A 6,200-nucleotide genomic window follows, 5' to 3' on the forward strand; every position below is an offset into this window, starting at 1 on the left:
TTGGGTGAGTCTTTTTTCCTTACTCTTGATTTCCCACGATGGCCCTAAATTTTTCGTGTCGGCCCTAAATTTTTTCCGTGTCAGCCCTAAATTTTTCGTGTCAGCCCCTAAGAATGCCCCTAAAAAGCCCTTAAATTTTTTTGGGTCAGATTGAGTATGAACCCTGTTAATTGCTTTTCCCATAACTAACTAACTAAGCTTCCGAATTTGCCATGTTTGTAACGTATGCATGGTAATTGGGTGACTAGTTCTTTTTTGCATCCCTATTTCTCGCTTCTCTAATAATAGACTGGGTTCATGACTGATAGGTATGGATATGGGATTGGGATTTGAAAAGGATGGAGACCTGTGATATCGGGGAACAGATGAGTACATTGTATCGGTTGGATCACAACTGCACTCAAAGTAGTTTGGGAGTGCCCCCCGCCCCACCTCTCCGCCACCGATCAATGGCGAGAGGTTGTTTGCTTGAAAAGTAGAAATTGGGGTGAATAAGAAGTTTGGCCACACCTGCTGTATATTCTCTACATCTCAGAAAAGCATCAAACAAATCTCCGCGGTCCATATCTTGGAACTGTTATTGTTGGTCGTTAGCGCCACGCCCCTCTCCAACACGTTAAGTTCCACCTGTGTGTATTCTGGCTCAATCACTTGAACATTGTACATTCTTATTTTTATTTTGTTTGGTCAGTGGCGGGAATAATCATAACGCGGAGCATCAACTCAATGTTATACTTGCTTTATTAGCTCTTAGCACACAACACTACCTGGTTACTACTTACAGCAATGCGCGCGTGCAACCCCAACCCCCCTACCCCCGCCACCGGTTGATCGCAAGAGACTGGCTGCTTGAAAACTAGAACTTGGGGTAAAAAAGTCTGGACACGCCTGCTGTATATTCTATACATCTAAACCAACTCATCAGAAAAGCATCAAAGCAATCTACGCGGTCCATAGAATGGGATTATTTTTTTTCATCTGTGCCACGCCCCCTCTCCAACGCGTCAATTTCCACTTGTGCATATTCTGGCACAAGCGCATAGGCTTGAACATTGTACATCATGCTATTTTTGTTTTGTTTTTTTGTAATTTTTTTTCACAAAAATCAGACCACAAAATACCAAATAGTGGACGTTCTCTGTTCTTCTTACCACCGGTGCTTGGAACAGGTACACGGACACATTCTGCCTTTCGTCTTTTGGATATTTCTGGAACATTCCTGCACTTGGAATATTCGCTTGAAAGAACATTTGCCTGTTTGGGAACATTTGTTCAGCTTTCTTTAAAATCCAAGCTATGTGTCATCCTCCTGGCTTCTGGGCTGGGTGTGGCCAGCCAATCACTAGACACACACCTGCGCCTCATGAACGTTAATGACACTCAGTACATATAGGACCCGGGGTGACAACTAGTCCTCCGCCAAATCGTTGCCTCTGATACCTCATTCCGGCACTGCCGTTTCCCTGATGTCTAACTTGTGTGTACCGACCCACGCCTGTCCCTTGACCACCCTTGTAAGCCTGCCGTTACTATTACCTCTGTTTGTTTGGACTGTCTGCCTGATCCCCGACCTTGGACCCAATCAAGGTTTCCTCTGTACTGCCTGCTTGTCTCTGGTGTCGTGCATTTGGGTCCGCCCTCGAGCCCCATTCGTGACACCATGGTAATTATGGCATATTGTTCATATTGAACTAAAAGCTTTACAATACCTATGTGTATGTTGCACAAGGATTGTGTCTGCTATTCAATTTTGAAGCATCCATGCAATTTCTGCATGTACCGGGTACATATACAAAAGAGAATTCTGAAGCCATAAATCCCTTTTATTGTCAGTATTTTTAGGAAGAAGAAATTTATATTAAAATTCATAAATACAAAACTGGTATTATAAATTGGTTGACAGCATTACATTTTTTAAAAATTGTCCCCTTGAAATTTAGTGTGAATAATAATGCCTCCAAGACAGGTGGATGACTTATAAAGAGAAACATGTAATTATGCTGGCCTTAATATTTACTATTGTAGAGAGTTTGGTTTAATATGCACATGAATCAGTCACTGATGGTGTAGTGGTCCACACGTCTGACTTTGGTGCAGGCAGCGTGGGTTTGATTCCTGCTCAGTGAAGGTGTCTATCGGCCCTGCGACTGACTGGTGACCGTTTCAGGGTGTAGTCTGCCTTTTGTCTAGCCGGGATACTGTCTAGCTCTCTTGTGACGATAAGCTGTTTGGATAATGGATGGATGGATGGATGGATGGATGGATGGATGCAAATGACCCAGGATACATTTTCTAAATTAAAATGTAAAATTTTGGATTCTGAAAATTCTATTGAGAAAACAAACTACAATAAAGTCATATATCATGCTTCATTTCAAGCTTTTTTTATTTAGGGTATGTGGCTGATCTGATGGCCATTGTGGAGGCACTGTGTTGCAGAGTGCAAGATGATGAAGAAAGCATGGACTTTATGCCTCGAGACGATCGACTGAGAGAACCTCTGAGTGCAGCCCGTGAAAAACCTGACAAGGAAGAGGCTGTCCGTCTGTGCACATGTCACTCATTTTCGAAAAAAATGAATTGTGAAATGTGACCTATTTGTACAATGAACAAAAAATAAACACATTAATGTTTTTCGTGATTTTATTTTGTATTAAGATGGAAAGTTATTTAATCCCAAAAACTTTTAATTTATTAATCATTCAACAGTTACATTCTTGCCAGAGAATTGGTGATAGCACAGCATTTATGGCACCGAGAATGTGTTACACAAAATCATAGGAAACTAATGTACAATAAATGATTGTTTTGTGCAAAAAATTTATAATCCAGTGATTCCTCTGAAAAAAAAAAAAAAACTAAAGCGGCCTTAGTTTCCATCATCAGCCTTACAAAATCCCACGTTGTCTGGTAAGAAAAACTTCCCAATATTCTTCGAAACACCACATGAAAGAAGTCTGCCTAGAAATCCATAGCACTGTCTCACAAATTGTCTGTCCGCTGTGTACCGTTTCCATCTTAAAATAAGCAGTAATATGTAGTCACATATAATGTCCATTTTGGACAAAATAAACATGCATTTCATCATATTTTTGTGTTTCTTTAAGCAGCCAAACTAAACTTTGTACAGATGTGAAATAGGTATATTTTTCATTTTTCCATTGAAATAAAACCCCGCTGGAGCCGATGCCAGCTCTCAACAGGCAGGAGGTGGGGTACACCCTGAACTGGTTGCCAGCCAATCGCAAGGCACATGGAGACAAACAGCCGCACTCACAATCACACCTAGGGGCAGAGTGTCCAATTAATGTTGCATGGTTTTTGGGATGTGGGAGGGAACCAGAGTGCCCGTAAAAAAAACCCACGCAGGCATGGGAAGAAAATGAGAACTCCACACAGTCGGATCCAGGATCAAAACCAGGACCTCAGAACTGTGAGGCCAACACTTTCCAGCTGACCACAGTGCCCCCATTAAATTAGATTTTAAAATTCAGATGTTTTAATTAAATGTACCATTCTTGGCTCTGCAATTTACTGATATCTAGTGGGAAGGGTTCATTGGGTTCCTCGTCCTCCTCCTCGTCCAATGACGAGTCCGGTTTCAGTGAACGCATATCATCTAAATATGACTCGAAACGATAGGGTAAAGTGGTCGCAGTCGCTTCACTTGCTTCTGAGATGTTCTCTTCCTCAAAAAGCGCTTGAGTCTCAGAAGGGGTGTTGGAAAAATCTGAAAATCTTTCTTGTTCATCTGCCAATGCATTTGGCAGAGCATGTTTTCAATGGTCACTGCCCAAGTGTGATATCTGCAAATGACATCAAAGACAAATATTGCCACCATTGGGATGTGCATTGTGTCGAGTCATACTACCACTTTGCGCTTTAATAGAATAGTCCCAGCGCACTTTTCCCGACTCTTATTATCATCAAAAGTGATTAATATTATGTCCTTTTGATAAAAATACCTACTTTAAAATGTTTATTTTGGTGTCAGTGCCACTTTAAAGATCTCGACAGCAAGGGAACCAATGCATGGATCTTGTTTGTGGACTATAGCTCTTCGTTTAATACCATCATCCCTCACCTCCTCTCCTCCAAACTTCTCCAGCTCAGCGTTTCACCTGCCATCTCCGAGTGGATCTACAACTTCCTGACACACAGGACACAGCAGGTGAGGCTGTGGGGTCCACCTCATCCACGCGCACTATCAGCACCGGGGCACCCCAAGGCTGTGCCCTCTCCCCTCTGCTCTTTTCGCTCTACACGAATAACTGCACCTCGAGGAACCCGACTGTCAAACTCCTGACGTTCGCAAATGACACAACAGTCATTGGCCTAATCAATGATGGCGACGACTCTGCGTATCAACAGGAAGTGGCAAGACTGGAGCTTTGGTGTGGCCAACACAACCTGACATTGAACACTCTAAAGACTATAGAGATAATTGAAGACCACAGGAGGTATCCTACATCAGCCCCTGATGCTGTCCAACTATCTCATGTCAACCGTCGAGACCTTCAAGTTCTTGGGAATTACAGTCTCACAGGAACTGAAGTGGGAGACGAACATCAACTCCCCCACCCCAAAAAAAAAAGCCCAGCAAAGGACAGACTTCTTGTGGGTTATGAGGAAGCACGGCCTGTCACAAGAGCTGATGGGACAGTTTTACACAGCGGTCAACCAGACAGTACTGTGTACCCTCATCACAGTCTGGTTCTGGGCTTCCACAAAAAAGGACAAACTCTGACTGCAACGGACAATCAAAACCGCTGAACAGATTGTCGGCACCACTTTCCCCACTTTTGAAGACGCAACTTAAACAAGGTCCAGAGCAGGCAGGATCTTTTCGAACCCCCCCACATACTGGCCACCTGCTCTCCCAGCTCTTTCCTTCGGGTAGGCACAACCGATCAATGAAAGTCAAAACTAGCAGGCATTGTTTTGTTCCTACTGGCAATTATGTCATTAAATTATTGATCAGCGAACTACTATTTTCTACCTTGTGCCATTGTTGAAACACACGCTCATATCCTGCTGGTGAAGCAGTATTATCTCTCCATTAATTTTCTTTTGCTGCTTATCCTTATGAGGGTCGCTGGCAGTGCTGGAGCCTATCCCAGCTGTCAATGGGCAGGAGGCGCGGTACACCTGAACTGGTCGCCAGCCAATCATAGGGTACATCGAGACAAACAGCTGCACTCACAATCACACCTTGGGGCAATTTAGAGTGTCCAATTAATGTTGCATGTTTTTGGGATGTGGGAGGAAACCGGAGTGCCAGCGCTTTACCAGCTGAGCCCATTGTGCCGCCAATCAGTATTAGTAATAGTAATATATTCTGTAGACTATCACACAACTCATCACTTTAAACTGCTCCCTTTGCACAATTGTCTTTGCACTGGTCTATAGCGGGAACTGTGATTGGGTAAAGCCACTCTGTATTAGCTTAACATAATGTGGAGCATTGACGCACTCTTGACTGTTGACTTAACTCTCTTAAGACTACATGAAGGAGACTTCATCTTGCACATCTATAACTGAATATCCCCCGTTCTTTGTTCATGTTAATTTATTTGTTCTATGTTCTGAATGTTGTACCAGGGCGACAGAGTACCAGAGACAAATTTCTTGTGTTGTTTCACACTTGGCCAATAAAGATGATTCTGAAATACATTTGATTTTTAATGGTGAAAATGGATTTGATGTACAAGCAAATGGAGTCAGCCTGACTGTATTTTATTTAGGATCACAAATACGTTTTACCACCAAAAGTCAGATTCTTTCCAGTGTTTCAATCAATTAGTCACTATTTTGATATTGACGTCATTCAAACATGGGACAAAATGCATGAATGCTCAGGAAAATGAAAAATACATTTTATAGCAATTGGGAAACAACTAATTCCCTTTTGAATGCTCCTTTTTCATCAACAAATTCTAACATTAAAAAGCACTGGCAATGCTAGTGTGGGAAAAGGAATTTCCCATTCTTTCAAGTGACAGTAATTTGTCATATTTTTATACATTGCAGCTGTCAGGTGTAATCCTGATCTTCAAAATTAAAAGTTGCTTGAGTTTAGAAACACCACTTTGTTGAAGTTGGTCGTGTATCTTACATTGCTTTCATATATTGTTACATTGCGTAAAAAATAGCTAGTTCCCACAAAATTATGTTCCCTCACAAATTTTTCATGCTTGAAA

At 42.1% G+C, this 6,200-nt stretch overlaps 1 long non-coding RNA gene across 1 annotated transcript; it reads left to right on the forward strand.

Moving 5' to 3' along the window:
- The first annotated feature begins 1,432 nt into the window (after positions 1 to 1,432).
- LOC133493660 (uncharacterized) lies at positions 1,433 to 2,634 on the forward strand. Its single transcript, XR_009793090.1, has 2 exons — positions 1,433 to 1,663; positions 2,394 to 2,634. It is a non-coding gene; the product is annotated as an uncharacterized LOC133493660 (long non-coding RNA).
- Positions 2,635 to 6,200: the final 3,566 nt, after the last annotated feature.

This window comes from Syngnathoides biaculeatus, chromosome 20 (genome assembly GCF_019802595.1).
Source record: "Syngnathoides biaculeatus isolate LvHL_M chromosome 20, ASM1980259v1, whole genome shotgun sequence".
Lineage (NCBI taxonomy): Eukaryota > Metazoa > Chordata > Actinopteri > Syngnathiformes > Syngnathidae > Syngnathoides > Syngnathoides biaculeatus.